Source organism: Silene latifolia, chromosome 1 (genome assembly GCF_048544455.1).
Source record: "Silene latifolia isolate original U9 population chromosome 1, ASM4854445v1, whole genome shotgun sequence".
Taxonomy (NCBI): Eukaryota; Viridiplantae; Streptophyta; class Magnoliopsida; order Caryophyllales; family Caryophyllaceae; genus Silene; species Silene latifolia.
Window position 1 is genome coordinate 122,726,946 of NC_133526.1, and position 15,512 is coordinate 122,742,457.

The 15,512-nt window shown below is 35.7% G+C and overlaps 1 pseudogene; it reads right to left on the reverse strand.

Moving 5' to 3' along the window:
* Positions 1-14,601: 14,601 nt before the first annotated feature.
* On the reverse strand, positions 14,602-15,182 carry LOC141655001 (protein LEAD-SENSITIVE 1-like; annotated as a pseudogene).
* Positions 15,183-15,512: the final 330 nt, after the last annotated feature.

A 15,512-nucleotide genomic window follows, 5' to 3' on the forward strand; every position in this document is an offset into this window, starting at 1 on the left:
CCAAACAGTGATTAGCTTCAGGAAGACAGCTTATTTCATGCATGCACGAATGTTGTTTAATGCACTTAAACAGTTATTTGATGCATACACAAGGTTAGTCCATTAATTCATAAGACTAGTGCACACCAAACAAAACACCGATTAGCTTCAGGAAGACAGCTTATTTCATGCATATACAAGCTTATTTCAGGAAAACAAGATTTTAAAAAGGGGCCCGGGTGTCCTAAAACGGGACGGGAAAGGGTTTAGGGTTGGATTAGGCGGACCCGCTACCGCGGGTCCGCCTAATCCAACCCTAAACCTTTTCCCTTTCTATTGTCATTCGAACACGAAAACCTAAAGACACCCTAGAAGGGGACGAGTGAACCCTTTTTTTGGGGACGGGATTTTAGAAAGGGGACCTACTGTCCTAAACGGGACGGGAAAGGGTTTAGGGTTGGATTAGGCGGACCGCGGTCCGCCTAATCCAACCCTGAACCCTTTCCCTTGCTATTGTCATTCGAACACGAAAACCTAAAGACACCCTAGAAGGGGACGAGTGACCCCTTTTTTGGGGACGGGATTTTAGAAAGGGGACCGGGTGTCCTAAAACGGGACGGGAAAGGGTTTAGGGTTGGATTAGGCGGACCGCTACCGCGGGTCCGCCTAATCCAACCCTAAACCCTTTCCCTTGCTATTGTCATTCGAACACGAAAACCTAAAGACACCCTAGAAGGGGACAAGTGAACCCTTTTTTGGGGACGGGATTTTAGAAAGGGGACCGGGTGTCCTAAAGCGGGACGGGGAAAGGGTTTAGGGTTGGATTAGGCGGACCGCTACCGCGGGTCCGCCTAATCCAACCCTAAACCCTTTCCCTTGCTATTGTCATTCGAACACGAAAACCTAAAGATACCCTAGAAGGGGACGAGTGAACCCTTTTTTGGGGACGGATTTTAGAAAGGGGACCTTGTCCTAAAACGGGACGGGAAAGGGTTTAGGGTTGGATTAGGCGGACCGCTACCGCGGGTCCGCCTAATCCAACCCTAAACCCTTTCCCGTCCCGCCTAATCCAACCCTAAACCCTTTCCTTTGCTATTGTAATTCGAACACGAAAACCTAAATACACCCTAGAAAGGGACGAGTGAACCCTTTTTTGGGGACGGGATTTTAGAAAGGGGACCGGCTGTCCTAAAACGGGACGGGAAAGGGTTTAGGGTTGGATTAGGCGGACCGCTACCGCGGGTCCGCCTAATCCAACCCTAAACCCTTTCCCTTGCTATTGTCATTCGAACAAGAAGAAAACCGCAAGGCATGGTTGTTTAATGCATATGGATTGTTTTTTGATGCATCTACAAGGCTACTTGATGCATTCATAAGGGTATTGCACCTTAAACCATCACCATTAATATTCGAACAAACGACATATACTGGAAATCTTTAAAACGGACAAGAAAAGGTAAACCCTCACCATTGTTGTTACCAGAAAGCATATCCGGTAGTACTTGCTCGAGAACTCTTGGTTGGATACGTGGACTCGTCGACGTGGAGGAGGAATTTGGTCTGGCTTTGCAGCTGGAGTACTTGGGTTGGGAGGATTATCTGACAAAGTAAGTAGGTTAAGAAGGCAGCTTATTTGAGGCATATACATGGGTATTTTAATGCACTGAGATTATTGTTTGATGCATCTACAAGGCTGTTCCATAGATCCAAAAACTTCATGTAATTATGAAACAATGAAAAGCTCGATGATTAACAAAATAAGGAAAAGAAACTTCATTAATAAAACATATATCATCCATACATGACAAAGCTTTACAACATTGAAAATGGGAAAACCCGACTACATAATTATACAAAGGTGGCTTAATACATGGAATTATACAAGAGTACCACAAAAGACTGAAAATAGGGCAACTTTAAGACCTGAACCGTTAAAGGCCTAAATAGAGGAAAAACCGAAAAAGGCAAACGGCCCGAGTTGCTAAGTCTGTTGAAATGGCAAATCGCCGTGTCACGTGCGGGAGATGGCGTGGCTAAAGCATGAAGCAACTCATTCACATGTGCACGTTCAGCATCATCAAGAGCATTTAGATGTTCTCTTTGGAAAATATTTTTCTCTTGTTGATGATACATGAGCAATTTAGCTGCCAAATCTTCAGTCATATAGCATTTGCATCGTTTATAAATTATTTTAGGACCCCTACGAACAATTCTTACACCATTGATATCATTGGTCCGTAGAGAAATGCCATATGCATGTTCAATGCGAGGTGCGATTGGGTGTATGAGGAAAAGCCGAGACCAATTCCTACTGCCAACGCCATATTTGCCTTATCTTCGTTAAAATCTAGTTGGTTAAATATGTTAGTCACTAGATCTTGATTATTGAAAACATCATCAAGTAGGGCTTGATAACAGTTGTCGGTAAACTGAACTTTGGCTAAGGGAGCAAATGACAAACCCATAGCCTCTTTTTTTTCACTTACGTAATTCTTGACAAAAAGTGCTTTATCTTCTTCATGAATATTGACTACCCACCCCTTACACCAATTGGCCATACTTGGCTATGTATAAGTAGTTGACCAGTAAGAGAATGACCTACAAGCATCACAAATTGAACTCTCGAATGAAAAACTAGAAATAGGAACTAGTAAGGAAAAGAGTACAAGCAGTCCGTCATTTGAAAAGCACATAAAGCATGCCGAAAAACACTAAGATAAATTCAGGAAATATCACATTAAGCAAACAATACAGGTAATGCATCCAAGTTTAGAGAGAGCATTAAAATGTAGCCTATCATTATTTTGGGGTAAGGAAGGGATGAAACATAAAAATAGACAAAACTATGCAGGTTTTCTTACAACATACTTTCGTCAACAGCATCATTTATAGTTGAGTTTGTTGGGTTTGGTGGGTTAATAGTTTAATATGAATTGATGAATCTCAGGGGAATTGATGAATGTCGAAGGAAAAAATACATGCATGATAAAATTACAGTACAATCGCCATTATCGGAAGCATAGTACCCGAATTTGTAGGAATGAGATTGATAAATCTCGCGAAAATGCTCCTGATGAATGGATTGAACCGTAATATGAGAAGCAGATGATCAGAAACGATGAAGGTAGGGTAGAGATGAGCAGCGACGACGATCGGAGAAGACGAACGGAAATGGCGACGGTTGGAAACGCGGATGATGAGGGTGGTAGAGAGAGAAGAAGATGAGTGAGAAAGGGAAAATTGGGAAATGATTGAAGTTGAAGGGTTTGGGAGTTGAGCGCGTAAAATTGTAATATTATTAGTATTATTAATTAGTAATGTTAATATTAGTAGTATTATTAGTGGTTCTCATGGTTCTCATCATCATAGTGGTTCTCATATGATCCCGAATCTATATATATATATATATATATATATATATATATATATATATACATATATATATATATATATATATATATATATATATATACATATATACATATATATATATATATACATATATATATATATATATATATATATATATATATATATATATAAATATATGTATATGTATATGTATATATATATATATAAATATATGTATATGTATATGTATATATATATATAAATATATATATATATATATATATATATATATATATATATATATATATATATATATATATATATATATATATATATATATATATATATATATATATATATATGTAGAGAAGGGTTCTAGTAAGTCCATCATATATATTGAGTCCCTAAGTTCTCATAAGAGCCTTTGGATGAGGGGAATGGAGGGATGACATTACATCTCATTTAAGGGCCACAAATCTCCCTCCCTAATCTCCCTCCCTAATCCTGTATAACTCCTAATTATGTACAACTTCTTCCACATTCTAATCTCCCTACTCACTTCCTCATTATTCTTCTCTCTCACTTCTCTCATTCCCTCATTATCTCTCTTTTTCTCTCATTCTCTCAAAACAAAACAATACAAAAACAAACAAAAAGAACAAAAAAAACAATAAAAAACCAAAACAAAAATTTTAAAACTGAAAATGCTCCCTCCCTCCCTTACCACCACCACACCCGACCAACACGACCGCCGCACCGACACCTCACCACCCACAACCACATCTCCGACACACCACAACCCCACACACCTCACGACCACCCTCCTTACCTCACGTCTACCGGCCGGAACTCCACCACCCCGCCACCACCCCCCTGCACGACCGCATCACCCACCACCGTTCTCCCCTCCTGAAGCCATCACGCCGACAATAACACCAACACCCTACCATCGTTCTCCCCTCCTGAAGCCACCACGCCGACCACCAGCCTCCACTCCCCCGTCCTTATTCCGCCTCCCTACTCCTCTCCTCCTTGCCGCCCCCTGCAGTCCATCCTCCTTCCTCCTCGACACAACCACGACAAACACCCACCACCAGATTTCCACCGCCACCATTCACGCGTCACCTCCGTCTCAGATCTGATATTTTGTTACCTCCTCAATTTCTTTGTTTTTCTTCAGTTTATTTTTTGTTTTGTTTTGTTTTTGTTTTTGTTTTGTTTTTGTTATTTATTCATTTTTCAGATATTTTGTTACCTCCTCAATTTCTTTGTTTTTCTTCAGTTTATTTTTTGTTTGTTTTGTTTTGTTTGTTTTGTTTTTGTTATTTGTTCATTTTTCAGATTTTTAATTGGTGTTGTTATTGTTATTGTTGTCGGGGTTGTTGTTTTCGTTGTTATTATTTTCAGAACCGGTTTTTTACATTTTTTTTTCTTTTTTAAAATATCGTATTTTCAGATCTAGTATATTTTTTTCATATCTCTTATATTAAATATCATCTTATTTTATATTCTCTCATTATGTGTAGTTGTCGTAGATTCAATATAGTTGTTGTCGTCGATTTGTGATTTTAGTCTTGCTTATATATTTTTATATAAAAATATGAATTAGTGTAACTTTATTTTAGATTTTAGTCTTACTATATATTAATTTGATAATTTTTTTTATTTTAGAACTTTGTTGGAATTAGAGTTGTACTATTTCCGACTAAAGTTGTACTCTTTACGGTTAAAGTTATACCATTTACGATTAAAGTTATACTCTTTAAACATTAAAGTTACATTATTTACCACTAAAGTTATACTATTTAGTACTAAAGTTACACCCTTGAAAAATTAAAGTTAAGAGATTTAATATTTTAAGGGTTGAATTTTAGATCTATTTATTTTATATTTACTTTTTTTTTTAAATTGTTAATTTTTGTTGACAATATGTGGAACTACAATCGCATTATGTGCAATTTTGGTTGCTATTTAATTCTTTTTTGTTAGATCTTGGTTTTTTGTCGTTTTTTTTTTATTTTAAATTTTGTTTTGGACTAAAGTTTAGATGGGTTTTTATTTGTAATTATATTGTTGTTTTTTTCAGTGTTACAAAACTTTCAGATTTAGTTTTCAGTATTTCGGTTTTTTTATTTAACTTTTTTTAAAGTTCCATATTTTGTGCTAAAGTTATAGAATAATCCTAAAGTTATACAAATTTGGACTAAATTTATACAAAAAATGACTGAAGTTATACTATGCAACTTCACTGACAAATTTGTGTAAGTTATACAATTTTGGACTAAAGTTATACAAATTTGGACTAAAGTTATACAAAAAATGACTGAAGTCGTATTACCAATATCAAAATAAACCGTATCACCAATATAAAAATAAATCTATTAATGTCATAAATTCTGTTATACAATTTTGGTTTAAAGTTCCATATTTTGTGCTAAAGTTATAGAATAATCCAAAAGTTATACAAATTTGGACTAAAGTTATACAAAAAATGACTGAAGTTATACTATGCAACTTCACTGACAAATTTGTATAAGTTATACAATTTTGGACTAAAGTTATACAAATTTGTATTAAAGTTATACAAAAAATGACTGAAGTTATACTATTATGGACTAAAGTTATACAATTTTGGACTAAAGTTATACAAATTTGGACTAAAGTTATACAAAAAATGACTGAAGTTATACTATGCAACTTCACTGACAAATTTGTGTAAGTTATACAATTTTGGACTAAAGTTATACAAATTTGTACTAAAGTAATACAAAAAATGACTGAAGTTATACTATTATGGACTAAAGTTATACAATTTTGGACTAAAGTTACACAAATTTGGACTAAAGTTATACAAAAAATGACTGAAGTTATACTATTATGGACTAAAGTTGTACCCTTTAAATATTAAAGTTACAATATTTAGGATAAAAGTTATTATCATTATGGATTAAAGTCATAAATTTATAATATTAAATCTCTTATTCTTCTCATTTCTCCTTTTTATTTAGACTAAAGTTGCACAATTTTTTACTAAGGTAATATAATTTTGTATTAAAGTTACAGAAAAAAAAAACTACAATTACAGTATGACTATTTATATAAACTTGTTCTGTATATTACCTATAGTATAACTTTAATCCTTTTCTGTATAACTTTAGTCTATAATAGTATAACTTTAGTCATTTTTTGTATAACTTTAGTCCAAAATTGTGTAACTTTAGTCCATAATAATATAACTTTAGTCCTTTTTTGTATAATTTTAATCCAAAATCGTGTAAGTTTAGTCCATAATAGTATAACTTTAATGATTTTTTGTATAACATTAGTACAAAATTGTATAATTTTAGTATAAATATAAATTCAGATTTGAAACCAACACAATAAGAAGATGAGATTGAAGTTGCACATAATATGCATTGAAGTTGTACATAATGTGGATTGAAGTTATACATAATGTCAGTAAAGTTATACACGTTGAAGTTTAAATACTAAAACTGAAAACTTTATAAAATAAGACGAAATTTAACAAGACAAGATTTTAAATAATTTTATAAAACAAGAGGTTGAAGTTATAAACATTGATATTTGAGAAAAATAAATAAATATACATTTAAATACTAAAACTTAAAAATTTATATAACGAGGCGAATTTTAAAGAAACGACATTTGAAAAAATAAAAAACAAGACGATATTTGAAATGTCAAAATATGCATTATAATAACTTTAATATGTCTAAGATTAATACTAACAAATAGAAGAAAACAACTCCAAACAAATAATTTACCACAAAATCGGAAAAAAAAAAAAAAAAAAAAAAAAACGTTAACTGAATGTGAAACGAGATCGGGTGGTGAGACGGGTGGCGGTGGGTGGGTGGTGTTGGGTGAGGTAGTGGTGTATAAGGAAAAAAAATTTTGATTTAATTGGATTTTTTATTTTTTTGGGTTTTTTGATTTATTTTGATTTTTTGGGTTTTTGATTTATTTGGATTTTTTTTATTTTTTTTATTTTTTGGGTTTTTTATTTATTTGAATTTTTTGGATTTTTTTATTTTTTGGGGTTTTAGACAGGAGGTGGGTGAAATGTGTGAGATGAGAGAGAAATGAGTGAGTGTAAGCAAATATATAGCAAATTAGTGTTTAATTAGGTGGATTAGTGAAGTGTGTTAATTAGGCTTTTAACCACCTTTGGGTGAGTTCATCTCACCCCTCCATCTCCCTCCATTCAATGGCTCTCTATAGGACTTATGGACTCAATCTATATACATGGACTTACATGATCTCTTCTCTATATATGTATATATATATATATATATAGAGTCAAGATCCGGTGAGAACGACCACTCGGTGAGAACGGTGAGAATAACCCTTTTAACTTTAATAAATGACCCACGATCCATTTAGATCACACGATAAAACCCAAATCTAAAAAATACCCAGCCCAAACTCCAAACGCAATGTCCCTGTCCTCTCTCAACTCTCGATACCTCTTCATCTTCCACCATTGCCATTCGATGCCAGCTCACCACCAACAGACGTCGTCACCTACCTCGGACCAGCCAGACGCCGCATCATCCCCGACCACCCAGACGCCGTCGCACTACCATGACGCCTCCAGGATGAAAAAGTTAAGTACCCCAACTTTCCCTCCCTCCTTAAACTATAACCATCCATCATCTACTTTGGCCGCTGCCGATCACTAGCAACGCCGACAATCACTGACGAACATCCCTGATACAATTTGTGGTTCACAGAATTAATGTATCTGATTTCTATATTGATGTACCTCATATAAATTTTAATGTACCTAGTATGTAATTTTGTGTATTTATGATAAGATACATTAAAATAGTGGGTAGATTCATAAAAAAGTAGTGTACATACATTGAAATATACGGAAACCAACGAAGGGGGAGGTGAGGTAGGTCGTCGCCGACGACGAAGATGCAGGTGTGTTTCTGGTTATTGTTAACGGCGACGGTGGACGATGAGTGATGATGGGGCCGGAGAAGATGAGGGGTGATTACGGATTAAGAGGTTATGGTGAAAATGAATGGTGGAGGCTGCCAGGGTCGTGTCAGCGGCGGCTGCTAGGGTGGGTGTCGGTGGAGGTTGCCGGAGTTGTTGTTGGGGGTTGTTGCCGGAGTGGGACTGGTTGTGGATCATGGATGTCGTGTATGGTGATGATGATGGAGCATTACTATTTGTTTAATCATGGAAATGTTTGGTTTTCTTGTACGAATGGAAACGTTTGTGAATATAATATAATAATGACCCTAGACTAATAACGTTCTCACCGAGTGATCGTTCTCACCGGATCCTAAATCTATATATATATATATATATATATATATATATATATATATATATATATACACACACACGAGCCCTCCTTCTCCTCGGCCCACGGAGACAAAAAAAAATGGAGGGCTTGGTGCCAACAGTTCATCACGAAATCATCACGAAAGAAGGGACTCACTGAGCCGAGATCACTAACTAATACTAATCTAATAGAAAAAAATATTAATATAATAGAAAAGAACTGTCTTTTCTGTATACTTTCCCCGGTTCTCTTGCTACCGCGGGTTTTACTTTACGCAATCAATCGGATCATATAGATATCCCTTCAACACAACATAGGTCATCGAAAGGATCTCGGAGACCCACCAAAGCACGAAAGCCAGGATCTTTCAGAAAACGGATTCCTATTCGAAGAGTGCATAACCGCATGGATAAGCTCACACTAACCCGTCAATTTGGGATGATCCAATTCAGGATTTTTGTTGGGAGGTATCGGGAAGGAATTGGGATGTAATCGATTCATGCAGAAGAAAAGGTTCTCTATTGATTCAAACGCTCTACCTATGGGATAGAGGAAGACGAAACCCGAGGATTTTACATAGTACTTTTAATCGAAAATAAATCAGATTTATTTTGTACCCTTCGGTCAATGAGAAAGTGGGTCATATTCTATAGGATCAAACCTATGGGACTTAAAGAATTATGGAAGGAATCTCCAATTGCTTCGAAAGAATTGAGTGACGAGCCGTATAAGGTGAAAATCTCATGTACGGTTCTGTAGAGTGGCAGTAAGGGTGACTTATCTGTCAACTTTTCCACTATCACCCCCAAAAAACCAAACTCTGCATCACGTAAAGTTGTCAGAGTACGATTAACCTTTGGATTTGAAATCACTACTTATATACCCGGTATTGGCCATAATTTACAAGAACATTCCGTAGTCTTAGTAAGAGGGGGATGGGTTAAGGATTTACCCGGTGTGAGATATGACATTGTTCAAGGGACCCTAGATATTGTTGGAGTAAAGGATCGTCAACAAGGGTGTTCTAGTGCGTTGTAGATTCTTATCCAAGACTTGTATCATTTGATGATGTCATGTGAATTGCTAGAAACATGTGATGTGTATGGCTAACCCAATAACGAAAGTTTCGTAAGAGGACTGGAGCAGGCTACTATGAGACAAAAGATCTTCTTTCTAAAGAGATTCGATTCAGAACTATTATATGTCCAAGGTCCAATATTGAAAAAATTTCAGAGGTTTTTCCTGACTTTATTCGTGTCAACAAACAATTAGAAATACCTCGACTTTCTTAGAACAAGTCTGAGTCAAATAGCAATGATTCGAAGAACTTCATTTTACACTATTTCGGAAACCCAAGGACTTAATTGTATGGATAGGGAAAATACAGGATTTCCAATCCTAGCAGGAAAATGAGGGAAACGGATACTCAATTAAAAGTGAGTAAACAGAATTCCATACTCGATCTCATAGATACATATCAAATTCTTTGGAAAGTCGTATGTACGGCTTGGAGGGAGATCTTTCATATCTTTCGAGATCCACCCTACAATATGGGGTCAAAAAGCCAAAATAAGTGATTTTAGCCCTTATAAAAAGAAAAGTGACTCTTGAACCCCTTTAATGCTCATGTCACGTCGAGGTACTGTAGAAGAAAAAACTGCAAAATCCGATTCAATTTATCGTAATCGATTAGTTAACATGTTGGTTAACCGTATTCTGAAACACGGAAAAAAAAATCATTGGCTTATCAAATTATTTATCGAGCCGTGAAAAAGATTTAACAAAAAAACAGAAACAAATCCACTATCTGTTTTACGTCAAGCAATACGTGGAGTAACTCCCGATATAGCATTAAAAGTAAGACGTGTAGGCGGATCGACTCATCAAGTTCCCATTGAAATAAGATCCACACAAGGAAAAGCACTTGTCATTCGTTGGTTATTAGGGGCAGCCCGAAAATGCCCGGGTCGAAATATGGCTTTCAAATTAAGTTCTGAATTAGTGGATGTTGTCAAAGGGAGTGGCGCTGCTGTTGGGAAATGTGTCCTCAACAATAGTGCGATCACATGATTTAAATATCATTATTAAATCTCATATAAAGAATACGTAAGGGATTATTCAATTATATAGTCAACTGATCAACATTAATCGGTAACGATTGGCTTGCTAGAGTTTGACGTTACTGTCGTGGGACGGTGGTGGTCAGTTGATCCCTTAAGGTCACACCTAAAGGATGATGCCCTTATCTATAAAGTTGATTAATTGTATGACGATGCAAGTTGATCAATTCCTTAAAATTGAACAATTCGATTTATGAGAGAGAATAAATATCTTATTGTAATGGCATTAAATAAGATTTATTTTAGTAATAAAATGCTTTGTTACTAAAATTATTTATTGTTTGAGAAACAATAGAGATAGGAATGAATGGTTAATTATAATTACAAGGTATTGTGAATTATAATCAAATGACCCATTTTATTTATGTGATCAAGTATCACTAGTCAATTTGTTGAATGTAATTTAATTAATTTATAAAATGATATTTATGTGATAAATATGCATTTAATTAATTAATAACATGTATCATACTACATGTGACATATTGTGTGACAAATGACAAATTGACAAAATAAAATGGTAGTCTTTTTTATGAATATGGACCGAAATAATGGAGGTGGAAGGTGTTAGTGGGTGAATTATTTTATGAGATAAAATGACCTAATCATGGCTAACCTACACTAGCTTACACACCTACACTAAGTAGACTTACATGCCTACAATTTGGAGAAGTGAAAAAGCATAAAGAAAAGATGCCATCCTTGGCATTTTGTCTCCTCCAACCGTGCTCCTCCTCCTCTTATTGAGAATATGAGTTCTCTTATATTCATTCATTCATTAACACATGCAAGTTCATGCATTATTCTTTTTCTCTCTCTTTATCTTCATCAAAACATGAGATTTTTGATCCAAATTGTTCATAAAAGATTACTAAAATTATTAATGTAATATATGAGTATTAGTAATCAATTTTAAGGTAAACTATTAAATAAATATCTAGCACATATTATTTAGTAGAGATATGGGATAATCTTGGGTGCTATCAAGAGGAGTGGCTTCTACACTTGAAGTCTTTGGAGGATCATCCTTTAATATATTGGAAAGCTCAAGAACTAACAAGAAGGAGATCTTGTTGGTGCCCATTTGACCGAAATTCACATGGTGAGAAATTGATTTTCTTATCTCCTTTTATTAAAGTTTGCATGCATAAGATCTAGAATTTATTTTATGACTAAATAAATTTGAAACATATAAGAATATGTTATATAATGAGATATAGATTTCCAACAGCTGCCATACGCAAAAAGGAAGAGACTAATAGAATGGCAGAAGCAAATAGAGCTTTTACACATTTTCGTTAATCCATGAACAGTATCTATATAGACACCTAGATCCATGGATCCATACATCTCGACCAGAAAAGAATCAATAGAAAAAAGAATGAATCGGAATTGATCAATATCTTTCTTTTCTCGAAATAAATGAAAGAGATATCATGGATCAACTAAGCCCTCTCGGGAACTCACTTAAGAATAAGGAAGAGGAATTTCATGTAAATATCGCACATATATATATATATATATATATATATATATATATATATATATATATATATATATATATATATATATATATATATAGGGCCGGGGTCAGTGCGAACTAAAGTACGGTGCGAACCGTACGAACTACCCAATTAAAGTCCCTCTCAAGCGCGCTTCCTATTCCTCTACTCAACTAAAACAATTTCATACCCTCCCACCACAAACACTCTACTTCCTTTGCCTCTCACCCTTCCACTGTCGGCACCAATCTCACCGTCGGCCGCTAATTCCACCGTCGGCCATCATTTTCCACCGCCGCTTCTACCACCCTTCCCAAGAACCGATTTCAGTCTATTATAGAAGAAAGGTTAGCTTCAGTTCTTATTTTAATCTCTGAAGATTTGTTTCATATTTTGAATCTATTCCATTGTAAAGATTTGAGAAGTAGTTTTATGAGAAAACCGAAGATTATAATAAAAAAAAATAAAAAAATTAGGGTTTATAAAATTTGTTCATTACAAATTTCATTTTTTTAATTGATTTTTTATTTCATTTTTGTCCAATCATTCAAGTTTCTATTTAGCACATAATGGGTGGGTATGAGTTTTGTATAGTATCTTTGTTTCTTGCTTGCTTTTTGTTCTTAAGCTGCTTCGTTTCGTACTTCATGATGACCGCTTTGTCAAGTTGCTTGAGAATCTATTGACATTTGTGGTGGCCAGTTTGGTGGTTGTATTTGATATTTAGATCGTGGATACACGAAATACCGATGGATACACATGATATTACTACTGGATGCACAAATCGATTTGTGTATCTAGTAGTAATACCATGTGTATCCGAGTAATACATATGTATCTATTGTATATCCGCGATAAGTGTGGCGGTGGCAAGCCGCCGATCTTTTGTCGCTCTTATTGCTAGCAACCAAATTATGAATTTTATGACAACTTCCATGAATTGCAATTTCGGCTCTAAGTTTTCCGATTTCTACGGTGCAATTATTTTTCTGAATCTTACTTTGTTTATTGTATACGTCGATTTCAATTGAATTATGCAAAAAAAATATCAATGCTTGGTCTCGTGGTTTCCGATGGTGGCACGTTGAGGCATGTCATGTTGGGGATGAAGGATGCACTAGTGAAGGGGAAAGTGCAGAGGGTCAGGTTGTGTATCGTTGGTGGGAGAGGATGTTTCCGATGTAAATTTCCACTTATCTTTCTCTTTTGCATCCTTGTCATATTTGCTCATTTATCTCCTTAGTTAAGATAGATGTAATTGTTCATCCGGGGAATGTCGAGGGGTGGAGGCTCATGTCCAGGATCTATGATTGGCTAATACATCACAAAAAACGATGGTTAGGTTCGTGGTAATCGCGTTAAATTTCTTAATTGTGTGTGTCAACTTCTACCCATTTGTCCTCGCGTCTGTAAATAAGTATATACTATTGCATTGCAAGCGTAGCACTATAGCTTAGTCAACGGATAATAAAGTCCCTGGTGTTTTTTTGTTCTCATAAATAAATAACTATTTATTGACTTACTTTCATTTGCGCTCTTTGTAAAACTTATCCGTTGGTTTTATTTCAGATTTATTCAACTCCGGGAGGATTACAAGTCTGCCAAACTTGCAGCGAAACTCGGCTCCTTGCGGCCGAGTCTAACTTGACTTGAAAGTACAAATTGACACAGGTAATATGTACTTCATATAAAGTAATATTTTCTATTTCTGTACTAGTCAAGTAATAACTTGTTGTCGCTCTAGTTTTGCCATGCTTGGACTTGGGCCATCGACTTGTACAACATTCCTATTTCAATGACTGAGAATGTAGTTCAGCTAAATCTGGGCACCAAGCAACTTGGCATGGTATAGAAGTAAACAATTATCCTATTTGTCGATGTATTTTTCTCGTACCTTTGTAGGTAATAGAGAGCTTTATTGTAGATAGTTCAGTTCAGTTATGTTAAACAAATTTAGAAAGACCGGTGTTATATTCATGGTTAATGCGCTTGTTTAGATAGTTGAACATGTGTGCGCCAACATGTCAAACTTGTGAAAAAAATTCCACAGATAAAAGAGGAAAGGCTGGAGCCCCTGACCAAGGAACACTTAATTGTTTTGTTTTACGGATGATGGGTACACCAAATCTCATGCATGATCAGAATATAACAACATATCATATTACCATAACGGCGGCACAACTCCATGCTTTATACTGAGATACTCTGATACATCACTAGCATGTCTAATGGATTTAGTCCTGTAAGAACTTTGTGTATTTCTTTATTTGAAGCAATATCTGAAATTTCGCTATTCCGTGTAGTTGAAACGAGTATAACAACTCGATTAAATTAACATTCTTATGAAGGCGGAAAACTTGAAGCCCAAGAGTCGGACGTCTGTTAAGTCTGCTGGTTCCAAGTTCACAACATCCTTCCTCATGCTAATGTCACCGCCACCCTGCTTGTGCAATACACACTCATTGCCATCACCGCCATCCCGTAGGCATTGCTAGTAAAAAGATGCAAAGGTGAAGAGATAACAGCAGAAAGGGGACCGCCAATTAGCGACATCGCTTATCCACTCGGCCCATCGTCACTTGGTCCATAATTACAAGCCCGGTTTTGCGATAAATAGTGATATCTTCACGCTTGTTCTTGAAAACGTTGTAACAGCCGAAGCCATTGTCGAGTAGGTACTTAGCTCGACGTACAACGACGTCATCGGGATCGATCTGCGAGAGTGCAGGTCCCACCACGCAATTTTGCCACGAGAGAGGCGGGATTGACACTGTACTCAAACCGGTATAATATACCACCAGCAACAAAGCGATCCATGCATGAGGAGAGCACCCCGCGGCCTTCTTCTGGAGAATATTGATTGGCAAAGATCAGTGAGTTGTGACTTCTGTGAGAGATGTTATTTAGGTTTCACTGCGGATAGTCGAGGGGGTTGAGCTTTAGTTAAGGAAGCTAATCAATGTACAAAAAGAAGTAATTACCATTTGGTTATTAAGCTAGTCGGATACGGAGTACTATGAATCTTATACTTGATCGAGATGGTTGAATGAAAGTTTGTATCTTGTAAACTCATTTAAAGGCCATTCTAAATCGAATAAAGATGAGCCGATAATTTCACTGTATGATGGTACTCATGACCTAGTTTATTTACAACACTTTCTGCTGCTCTTAGTGGAAGGAGTATCGGTATTCTTACCGCGAGGACCGAGTTTGTGGTGTATGAATTCCGACATTAAT